Below are 12,385 nucleotides of genomic sequence, written 5' to 3' on the forward strand. Positions count from 1 at the left end.
GACCTGATGTCAAAAGGGCTTTGGGTAGAGTTTCATTGCCTGGGTTACCCCGAGGTCCCAGAGGAAAGTGATCCCTCTGCTCCTGCGAGCAACACGCTCTTGCTGTCCCTCCCTGACCCACGGGGAACAGGTGATGGCTATGGAGACAGGACATCATGCCCAACCTGTTCTTCCATCACCTTTCCGTCCCCAAAGGTGCAGCTGAGCTTGCTGCGGGCTCTCTGCCTTGACTGACATGTTCGGGATAATGGGAAAAGATCCTTTTTGGGCACCCCTGGGGACCTCAAACAGAGCAGTGCCATGAGCATCTTAAGGAAGTAGTCATGGCCTTTCCCCAAAATCTGCTGTCCAAGCACACAGCTCAGCACCATTGCCTGGGGCATGGTATCTACTCTGAGAGGAACCACTTGCACTTTGTCCCCAGAAGTTTTCAGGCAGGATTTTTTTATTGGTCTCCACAGATACGTGGCCAGGTATAAATTACTTACACAAAGATGATGAGCTGTACAGGTAAATAGCAAACCACGGACCTTTAGAGGATGGAGGAGTCCTGGAACTCATGGGATGCTACTTTTAGAGCTCAGGCATCTACATCTCCTGAACCAGAAAAGAAACAGATGTCTTGTCTCAGGCAGGACATTGCTCTGGTCCTTACAAATGTAAATAAAGAGTTTTGGGGAAGATGTGAGGGCCAAAGGGAGCTGCAGGTCTGAAAGCTGGTCCTGTTGGGAGGACAGTGACCCTCAGCTCTGCTCTGACTGCCCTGCTGGGTTGTGGTCCTTGTCCATCATTTGGTTCAGCTAAAGCATCCCTAGACATGGTCTCTCAGGGTCCCTCCCTTTCAAACTCAGCTTTTCCAGACCCTCTACCTTCTGATTTTCCCTGCATTTCATATTTCCCCTGCAGTTCCTATGGACCAGAAGTTCTGGCTGGATCAGTGCTGTAAGGTTGTGTTAAGCTCATGAACCCCATTCTAACCCCTTTGATGAGGCAGCTTAAACTCTCCAACAGCTTGATCCAGGATATGATTCCCAGCTTGGCAGCCAAACTACATGGCTCAGGCAGCCTTTCTCCTCTCCCAGGAGTCCCCTACCTCTGCCTAAATGGAATAATATGTCAGCACTCACCTCCTAAATCCCTCTGGCTCTCTTAATTCTCCCTTGAACATGCCTTGTGCCTTGCCCTCTGTGCCATACAACTCCTTAGGGCATTCCCAGCAGACCTCCTAATCCTTTTAAGTGTACATGGAGGACTCTGTTTCCTCCATGGGGTGATCAGCTTCCCTCCTACAGACCTGGGCTGATGCTCTGCAGATGCTGGGGTGTGCTTGGCTGTGAGGAAATCACTCCCTGCCATCCTCACCCTCTGCATTCCCTCCTTTTGTCTCTCTGTGAATGGGGACTTCACTCTGATGGCCCTGGTTGGTGATTTACTGGCATTAAAAATGTGCCTGCCACGCTGTTATTTTTAAATTCATTTGAATTACTTTTGGATAATTCAATCAAAGGGTTTGAATACACATTTGGATAATTCTGATTGATGTACAAAGGGCCCCTGTGATTAAGGGTCTAGAGATGTGTGCCATTCTTCTGCTATTGGAGGCAATAATTAAAATCATAGAATAATAGAGTTGTTAAGGCTGGAAAAGACCTCCAAATCATCAAGTCCAGGACTACCAAGACCACCACTGAACCATATCCCTGAGTGCCACATCTTTTCAATCCCTCCAGGGAAGGTGTCCCTGCACACAGCAGCAGGGTTGGAATGAGATGATCTCTAAGGTCACTTCCAACCCAAATCATTCTATGAGTCTGTATTGGAGAGAACCAGCGAATTGTCTGGTGTTCTTGGAAGAAAAAAAAAACAATGAGAGACATCTTTGGGTCATTAAGCAGAGCCTGACTGATGGGAGATGAGAGGAATCCAAAGGCCTCAGTGAGACCCAGCTGAGCAGAGAGGGCTGCTGAGGGATTTGGTCTTGATGGAAGTTGGCTGATGGAAGAGGTGGGACTTGCTGGGACCACCTTTCAGAGGAGGATCGATCTATGGGAGGGGAATGGAAGAGGCCTCATCCACTGTTTCAGTGCTGGATCAGTTTTCTGGCTGTTTGCATGATAGGGGAGAAAGGTCAAACTTGAGGTTTTGTCCCCAGATGGCACTTCCCTTTTATCTGAGGCAATATTGGAAGATAAGCATTCGCTTTCTCTTTTTCTCTCCTCCTATTATTTTCTGTGGATAAACATAGATTATGAAGGTTAAAAAAAAGCTTCAAGGGATGGTTTTTTATCTGATATTAAGTTCTTAATAGGTCACCTTGGCATTGAGAAGCCCAGGAGCTGAAAGAATCAGCGACTGAATTACAATAACCTTTGCAGAGCACAGCTCTGTCAGTGGGGCTGGGGCCCAGAGATATGTGGGACCTCATTATCTCAACCTTAGCCCCAGGGATGTCAAGTGACAAAAGGGACTGAGGAGAGAGTCTGGGCTGGCTGATTCCCTTGGAGAGCTTTTCTTTCACGTTCCCCTTGGAGATAACCTGTCCCCACTTTGCTGACAGGAATTGCTGCCAACCCACTGCTCCACCCAAACCTGCCCAGACCCCACAGTTCTTAACAGGGGAGTGAGGAAGGAGCTCTGGGTCCCAGATTTCTCTTTTCGGTGGTGCACTCACAGCCCATCACTCTCTGCACCTCTGCAGTCATTTAGCACCAGCACCTGGCACAAATATCAGTACAAGAGCCGCCAATCTGACTTCGACCAGTGATACAATCTCTGGGATACGATTTTTTGATTCACTGCCTTTTTTTTTTTTTTAAAGAAAGTGGTGAAAATGCCCAAATCCTCAGCAAAGCAGGAGCTTTGCTTTGCCTCTGTTATGCTGCAAAGGCAGATGTGTTGGCCTATCTCCAAGATTGGATGTGACAGGCTGTGATTGAGTTCGTTGCCCTCGCTGATGCCTGGAGCTGCAGAGGGCACTGCTCCAGCCGAGGTGTGTAAATGCCCCTGTTGGGATCAGATTCCCTGTGTTATCTGCTGCAGGGAGCAGATCCTTTTGAAGGGATTCCTGTGCTCTCCACGTGTGTTCCCACCCCACGCTCTGCCGGGTGTGAATGTTTTAGCAGGGCCTGTTGCGATGGGACAAGGGGTGATGGTTTTAGAGGGTCCATTTAGATTAGATATAAGGACAGCTTTTGTGATGGTTTTATACTGAAGGAGGGTCCATTTAGATTAGCTATAAAGAATTTTTTTACAATGAGAGTGGTGAATCACTGGCACAGGTTGCCCAGAAAGGTTGTGGCTGCCCCACACCTGGAAACATTCAAGCCCGGGTTGGACAGGGCTCTGAGCAACCTCATCTAGTTGAAATGCTCCTACTCATTGTGGGGAGGTTGAACTAAATGACCTTTAAAGGTCCCTTCCAACCCAAACACTTCATGATTCTGTGATTTTATGCGTGTTCATCTTTACATCACCCCTCGGTCGTGATGGAGACCCCGTGATCCATTGATGACTGAATCCTCAATCCAGGCAGGTGAGCCTGGTGTGTGCAAGGGTTGCTGGGTGTCTCCACACCCCCTGCTTTTCCTGCTGGAATATTCCCAACCCCTTTCCCGCTGCTGTGCTGACGTGTGCTGTGCTGCCCACGTGTCCATGCCGGTGCCCGGATCTCCACACACATTTCCCTGCCAAAGGGCATCTGGCTCCCTCTCAAGTGCCAAAGTGTCGTGAGGACCCGTGGGTGTCTCAAAGCTCACCCCGTCTGGCCACAGTCAAAGGGCCCTTTGTGGTGCTGCTCTGCACCCCCCTGCCCAGGACTCCCAACCCTCGGGGTCACCGCGTTCCCGACGTGGCGGGATGAGCTCATCCCTGCGAGGAATCTGGTCCCTCTGTTATGAACAGGCACTTATAAAGGACTTGTGTTCATGATCCAGCCCATGTTGCGATCCATCTGTCTTCATTCCATCCCATATTACTCCCTGCCTCAGTTTCTGAGCCATCCCACACAGGGATTTGGACTCCAGGCCGACTGTGTTGAGATCTTTGTCTCTGGTCAGTCCCATTCACACACACTCTGCACTTCTGGGTATTTCTGAACCAAAACCATGCAGGGCTCTGAGTCTTTCTGGTGTTGCTGCTTGTCTGAATTATTTTTCTCTACAGTTTGACCCCTGCTTTAGAGCTGACCAGAGTTTGGGGAGCATTTTGGGTTCTGTACCTCAAGAGCTGACACTCACATTCTTGTATGCAAAAATTTAATTTCCATCCTTTTTTTCATTGTTGATCCCTTAATCTCAGTCAGAACCACTGTGACTCAAAGCATCCATTTCCTATCTGCTCATGAAGAATCAGGACCAGTGGCAGTAACAGGGTAAATATATAAAAGGTAGCAAGTTCCCAAAATGTTGGCCATGGAAACGAAATTCCACCAGTTTAAGAGAAACAAAAGTGCTGGAGTGGCACTAGGATGACCTTTGAGATTATCCACTGGGATCATAAATACGAGCATTTAGCAGCAGGAGTGCTGCACTCACTCTGTGAGTGCTGAACTTTACCTCTGGGAATGTCAGATGAGAATCTTTATTCTCCATGAAGGAGCTGGAGTTGCTCTGCAGAGCACTTGTGGTTGGATATGTGCCTGATAAAGTGACCCCTGGATGAAGAGGCTGCTCTGTTGTCCATGGGATTGAAATCCTGTGGAGCTTGGGAAGCGGACACAGAGGCTGTAGGGGCTCCTGTTGGGAAGGAGCAGAGTTGTCCCACTCTCCTGTTTTCCCTTTGCTCCAGCAGAATGGTCGGTGGGGGCAGGTTTTTCCCTGATGTCATTTCATTCTCCCAAAGCACCTGCTCAGCTGACAGCTCTTGTAATAGCCTGAAGCCAAAATTTGGATAGTAAATCTGGCATCTAGAGGGTTCAAATGGCCTCTTCCTTTGGCCAAGCACAGCCTGATGACCTCAAGCCTTAGAGATGCCAGCATGGAATTTCCTAGGACAGACCTACAACTCAATGCCTTGAGAACCCTCCCTCATTTTCCACTAGTAGAGGACAAAGCACAATATTTCAGACTCAAATGAGTTTTATTTTAGGTTTCAGAGTTGGGATAAGTGTTCAGGGACTACAAGAGCACAAGCACTTCAAATGTCCGGGTCTAGGGTGGCCACTGTCAGCAGAGCCAGGGGCTGGGATGCTTCATGGAGAGGAAGGAGGAGGAATTGCAGGTTCAGGGCTCTGACTCCTGCACTGAGCAGCACAGCCCAGTCCTTTTTGGGGAGTGGACAGCAAGACCTCAGCCCTGTGCCATAGGTGAGTGCCAGCAGCCTGTTAATGGATTGCCTGGCAGGGCTCGTTGCTGAACACTGATCTCTTGGCAGGCCATTACCTTGAAAAATGAGCTCTGCCGAGCTTGCCTTGTGTTGTTACAAACTAATGATTTGCATTGATTAGCACATGGCTCATGAGTGTCTAATTTATCAATCAGGGAGCGCCAGGGGAGCGTGTGTAAACCATGCTCTCAAAAATGATGTCATCTGTCAATTGGCTCATGAATGTGAAAGCTGCACGTACCTGACACGCTCTCCCTGGTGAGGGAGAAGGAGGACCTGGTCATCTCCTCTTTCTCACTCTTTCCAGCTCTGTAACTGTTTCACTGGGATGAGCCCTGCAGTTCAGAGACAGCCTGACTGGACACACTTCAAGCTGTAATTATTATTTTTATGGTGCTGGGAGCAGCAGTCATAAACCCTCTGTGTTAGGTGATGTCCAAACCCAAAATGAAAGGTCGGTCTTTTATTTCTGTCCAATTTAAATCATAATTTCACTGCAGCCAGGAGGATCTCTTCCTGTAAATGTTATTGGGGATTTCGGGAACCACTGTGAGATGGCACAGTAGCCATGTGCTGTGGGCTGTGGAAAAAAGGGGACCTCTGTCAGTTAGGAATTTGTCTTCTGGCTTGAAGAACCCTCTGGCCCAAAGCAGGATTTTAATGCTTTTCGGCTGACAGAGGATAGATCTAGATTTGATATTAGGAAGGAATTCTTGACTGTGAGGGTGGTGAGGCCTTGGCACAGCTTGCCTAGAGAAGTTGTGGGTGCCCCATCCCTGGAATAGTTCAAGGTCAGGTTGGATGGGGCTCGGAGCAATATGGTTTAGTGTGAGGTGTCCCTGTCCATGGCAGAGGGTTTGGAATGAGATGGTGTTTAAGGTTCCTTTCAAGCCAAACCCTTCTGTCATTCTACAATTCCAGTGTATCCCAGTGTGCTTGACCTGTTGTGAGACTGACCCACCATGAGACTGGAGCATGCAGTAGCCGTGTCAAGGCATGGTGACCCACATCTCCCTCTAAAAGAAACCAGATGCCCATCAGCATCTTGTCCCGTGTTTCTCCTGGGCCTTCTGAAGCAAGAGGAGCCCTCCTCTGCTGTGCAAGGGTAATCATCTCCCTAGTACTCAGGCACATCTCTGTTTGACCCAGTTTTTCAGCCTGGCTGGATTACATGAGGTCAGTGGGTGACTCCTCTGCAGGGATTAGACCCTGTGCCCCTGCCCAGCACAGCCACCGTGTCCCTGCCAGGACCCAGCTGAGGGTGTGAGGGGGGAGGATTACAGTGCAATGCCTGCAGATGACAGGGATTAAATGGCTGCAGTTATTCTAGGAAAGCTGTTTTCTTGAAACTTCCTGTGTTTGCTGCTGGGACAAAAAGCCCTGGGAACTGTGTGGATGGAAAAGAACCATCCTCCTTGGCTGTTGCTGTAGCAAATAAGTCCTACTTGCTCACCAACAACAAGATTTGTTCAGTCAAAGATTTAACTCGATGATCTTGGAGGTCTTTTCCAACCTCAGTGATTGTATGATTCCTTGAATCTATCATTTAGATCTGGACAGAAGAAATATAAATCAGGAACCCAAAGGGATTGCAAAGCCATCCTGCTTTGTGTGGAACAGATGTGTGTGATCAACTGTACCTACAGATTGGGAGGGCAACTTTTACATGGGTAGATGCTAATAGGACAAGGAGGAAACCTTTAATATAAAAGAGGAGAGATTTAGATTAGATATTAGGAAGAAATTCTTCCCTGTAAGGGTGGGGAAGCCCTGGCACAGGTTGCCCAGAGAAGCTGTGGCTGCCCCTGGATCCCTGGAAGTGTCCAAGGCCAGGTTGGATGGGGCTTGGAGCAACCTGGGCTAGTGGAAAGTGTCCCTGCCCATGGCAGGGGTGGAACTGGATGATCTTTAAGCTCCCTTCCAACCCAAAGCATTCTATGTCATGACACACTGAGGTCTGGACAGCACTGAAACCACGAGTGTAAAGAACACTAAACACCTGGTTTTCCAGGCTCCTGCTCTCCACATGGCTGAAGGTGCTCTGAGATCTGTACTTGGACGAGCTGGCATTGTCCATGCAAGCAGCACTTTCCAACACCTGTCCAAGAGCAGAGAGAGAGAGAGAGCTGCTGGCTCTGACTATTAGGCACAAGTTAAAGACACCTCACCCCTTGCTTTTTCAATTAGCGTTTCTAAAGGCCTTCTGGATCGGTGGATGGACAGGGCTATTGAAATGCCATGTTTTATTAGGAATTGATCTCCTGTTAATGGGCTTTAGGCAAATTAGAACAGATTATTTTACTAGAAAGCAGAGGCAAATGGGAGGAACATGGAGTGTCACCGGCCCCTTCCCTGTCTTTGATCGATAGAGCTACACCATGGAACCCAGATCAATGGGAAAGCAGGAATAGATGATCATCATAACAGCCTGACATTAGATCATGCACCTCCTGCTGTGTCTTTGCCCCTTCTCTATGCCAGGAACAGCAGCCAGCAGTCCCAGTGTCCACTGGGGAACATTAAGTTCATAAACCAGGGAGGAACCGATATTGGTAAAGCAATGAGGTATTAGCAGCCCCTGTGCAGTCATAAGGCTGGGGCTGGGCACTGCTCAGAGCACCCTGGACTGATGTGCTGGACTCCAGGGCTGCTTGGAGCTCCTGGAAATGCTGTTTGTAGGTCCTTAATCCAATAGTGAGGAATAATGACGGGGATTTCAGGGAGATGCCCTGCAGGAAGCATAGGCAGGGATGACAAAGGAAAGATACCTCAGGGCATAGGAAGGGCAAAGCTTGTCCTCCCAGGTCTGGCTCTCCCTGCCCCAAAACATTTTTCCTCCTCTCCAAGGCAGTACCACAGCTGTGGCTGCTCCCTTGCACCCAGGCAGAGGAAGCAGGGCTTGATTCAGTGACCCGAAAGATTTTTCCTTGGAAAACCACCCTTGCAATATTCCTGGCAGCCATTTAATCGCCTCCTTTGGGAACTGGGGCAATTTCATGGCCAAAATAAACCACCAGCACGCCTCGAGCTGGAGCTGCTGGAGCACCGGCTGGAAGCGCTGGGGCAGGAGATGATGAATTCCCTTTTAACTTCATCAGCCCAGAGGCTGCTGACGCTGCACAAAGGCAGAGTGGTGGGGAGGGAAGGGTTGGCCATGGTTCACCAAGTTCCTCTTCTGCTTAGTTATTCATTTAATTATTTGTAATGACCATCATCCACCCGGCGTCTGCTCCTGCTGCCCTGCCCAGCTGGGCATCGAGATCCTGCTCCCAGCCACGCTCTCGCCAGCTCTGCATGGTTTTCAAGGGCTTTATACAGAGATGTTAATTGGAGGGGGTCTTGTGTTGACTCTGGTGGGCCAGGAATGATGGTCTGGGAAGGAGGTGGTGGTTTTAGCAGAGTAGGAAACAGCTGAGCCCAGTTGGCACAGTGGGAATGATCCAGTTTTTTTGCTGCCAGAGAGCAGTGCAAGCTGCTCAGAAAATAAAACAGAAGTGAGGTAGTAGCAGGAGTTTGGGTTTAGGGATGTGTTTCTGAAGTGAGTCTGAAGATAATTTTGAAGGGACACCTTCCACTAGCTCAGGCTGCTCCAAGCCCTATCCAACCTGGCCTTGAACACTTCCAGGGATGGGGTGTATAAAATCCCTCTGAGCAACCTGTGCCAGTGCCTTTATCTTGATTAAACCAAAACTGGATGATGTTAACGTGCTCCAAACATCAATTCAGTCAATAAGATCAGGCTTTGACAGGTCTGAAGTAAAGCTCCTGAAGTACATTTGATGTGGATGGATTTTTAGCAGGAAGTGCCCCATTACAGGGAGGAATAATATGATAGCAGAGGTACATGTTCCTGTCAGACCATAGGAGAGGATTGATGTTCCAGTCTGGAAGGTAGGTGTTTCTGTGGCTCTGGTCAGCTTAAAGATATTTTCTTTTTGCCCTAATCATGGTTTATCTTCCAGCAAAGGCACTAAGTTCTTGCTACCACCAATTCCTTCTTTGTCCTCCAACCCCACTGCTCTTTCTCTGACCATTTTGAGTCCATCCCCATGATTTGGAGCGGGGTATTGTGTCCCTCTCTTCAACAACTATATGATCTCAACCTCCAAACCCCATCTCCTTCTTAGAAGTGTCATTGAGGCATCTGTCACCAACCTTATGGGGAAACTGTACTCAAGCATCACCCTCCCATGGATCCCTCAGCAGCTGGGGAGACCCAGATAACGCTGAAAAGTGCCAGTCGAGTGATAGAAGGTATCTTCCACCTTCTTTCATCTCCCAGACCCACGGGCTGCTTGCCAGGATGCCTGTGGGTCTAGCCATGACCAGGGTGGGAGCTCAGAGAAGGCCAGAGCCTGTGTCTTTAAAGATTAATAGTGTTGTTTGCTCATTAAGGGGATCGTTTTGAAGTCAGCGCTCGCCAGAACATTCGAGTGCAAGCATCTGTTTGCTACTGGGAGAGGATATTTATTGTCTGATACTTCAATGGATGTAAATAAACAGCCCAGGCCTAGATAATGTTCAGACAAACAAACAAACAGCTGCCAGAATGGGTCCCCTGGTAGCTGACCTTCGGGAAGCATCATGCTGATGTTTTAATAGCAGCTGGCTTTGCAGAGCCGAGCCCGGCGAGCGGAGCCTTCCAGGAAGCAGGATTAGTGCTGGTCCCTGGGAGCTCCCACGTGTGCATTGGGTTAAATGAGGGCAGGGCAGCTCGGGGGGCTGAGTTGAGCAGCTTGGGGTCCAAGGAGCCAAGACAGACGTTTGGGCAGTGGGAGCAGGTGGATGATCCTGTGGTGGAGGTGACGAGGGTGTTTGTGGATCAGTGTGCACGCAGCTGGTAGTGGAGGTTGGATCAGACTGGGCATTTTGAGATTTGTTTGTGGTCCTGGAGCCCCTCTATCGCTTCTTGCTCCCCTCCCTCTTGCCTTGCAGAGGTGCTCGTGGTTCACAGGTTCTTTCAAGGAGCAATCCCAACTGGACTGTCAGTCAGGCTCTCATCCCACAGCCTAATAAGATCATCTTGAATATAAGAACACCTATATTTCAGTCAAACTCTATCCATCCCAGCACCCAGCTCCATGTGGGGCTTGTGGCTGATGCCAGCAGAGAAGAGCAGGAACAGAGCAAATGGCTGGTGTGTGCTTCAAATTCCCTGCAATTGGGAACTTGGGGAGCTTCCCAAGCAGAGACTGTGTCTGTGTTCTCGACTTTAGTGATGATCACCTGATGAGAATCTTCTCATTTCACCATCACAGACTCTTCTTTTGATTTTCTTTTTGCTGCCCTGGTTCTAGTGGGAGCCTTGGAGCCAGGAATAAATCTCTCTTAAGGAGAAACTGTTGTTGTGTTGTCTGATGCTCAGGACTGTGAAGAATGTGCTGGAAACTTGGAGATCCTTTGGGCTCCATGCCTGGGGTCCAACATAAAAAAGACAGAGTTTAAGGCAGGTAAAGATTTGAGTTAAAGGCCAGACTCCTGGCTGCAGTCTCCCATAATCACCTCATTGCTGGCTCAGGGCTTGCACGGTCTGTGCAGTGTGGGTTGATGTCTGCCAGATTTTCTGGCCTTTTTCTCAATTTTCTTTTTCTTTTAGCTCCTAATTTTGACTAGAGAGAGAGGTTCTGCACTCACATGTGTGTGCATGAGCTCACCTGTGTGTGTTTGCACACGGGTGGTGGAAGGAACCCCTGTTCCTCCCTCCCTTCCTCCCTCCCTCCCCGTCGGCAAAATAATGACTTTTCAGGCAATTAGGCCGGCAATCGCTGTTAAATCACTTCCGAGGAGCTCTGTGTTCCTGGTGTGAAGCCTCTGCAATCTTTTACCTGCACCAAATGCAGGGGGGAGATCCCTGGGGGCTGTGCCTCCTGTCTCCATGGTTTGTTAACTCCAGCCGGCTGTTTCTCCAGCCTTGCCTCTTCCATCTCCCAGCTCTTTCCCCTCTAATGGGGCCCAGCAGAGGCTGAGGACGGTGACTGAGCCCTGGGGTGATAATTGCCTGCTTACATATCTGGTGGCCTGCAGATCTGACCCCGATGATGCTGAAAAATCAAGGTCAAAGCAGCGAAGATGTGAGGTTTGTTTAGCACAGGGATCAGCAGAGGGTGAGGATGCTCTGACAGAGATGAGCTGCCACAAGGGACTGGGGGAGAGACAGAGAGGAGACAGCACACAAAGCTCACTGACTGCTCCCTGATAGAGAGAACTTGGAGCTGGAGAGCCTCAGAGGGAAATGGGAAAGGCTCCTGCTGTGGGGGTATTTGAGCTGCCCGGGGCAGAGCCCCAGCAGGGAGACTCCTGTGCTCTCAACCTACAGCCCTCTCCCTCTCCTTCCCTTGTCTTGAGTGTCCTAAGGGGAATGACTCATCCCGAACCTGTTGGCATCTTTGCCCTTGACCTCATGGGTGATTCACATCCGTGTCCACTTCCAAGAAGAAAGATTTGAAGGAACTGAATTCACCCATGAGGGACCACGGAAACGAGCCCTTTCCTCCCAGGCAACCAGAGCCAGTGGGAGGAAGGGATGCTCGGAGTTGGGCTTCAGGCCCTGACCTCTTTGTGTGTGGATGTTGAGACATGTGTCGCTGTCATCACCAGATCCATCAAGATGACAAATGAACTGCAGACCCTCTGGTGTCATTTGGCCAGCCCAACAGCCAAGTGCCTGCACATACACCCACGTCTGTGGAGGTTCATGGATAGAACGTAGGATCTGAGCATCCCTGAGCACCCTCCACAGCCTCTGCTGGCACAGGGAGCCCCTCTAACTCCTTTCTTCTTCATTTTCCTTGCCTTTCCTGGGGAAATCATATTTCTGTGTTGTCCCACAGCATCTGAGTAGATTGAGGAAAGGCAAAGATAAGAACCTGTAAATCCTTGCTGCCCTTTGCTCATACAGCCCTTCCAGATGCTTTGCCATTCCCTCTCTTCCTTTCTCTTTGACTTTCTAACACAGAAGACGATTCAGGCTCAGTTTCTTGGCTGAAAGGTTGATACAGAAGGAACAGGCTCAAGGACTGTGCCAGGGAACAGTGGGATCTGGTCTTGGTGCCATAAGTTCTCC

This window comes from Manacus vitellinus, unplaced genomic scaffold (assembly GCF_001715985.3).
Source record: "Manacus vitellinus isolate BGI_N305 unplaced genomic scaffold, ASM171598v3 scaffold_65_pilon, whole genome shotgun sequence".
Taxonomy (NCBI): Eukaryota; Metazoa; Chordata; class Aves; order Passeriformes; family Pipridae; genus Manacus; species Manacus vitellinus.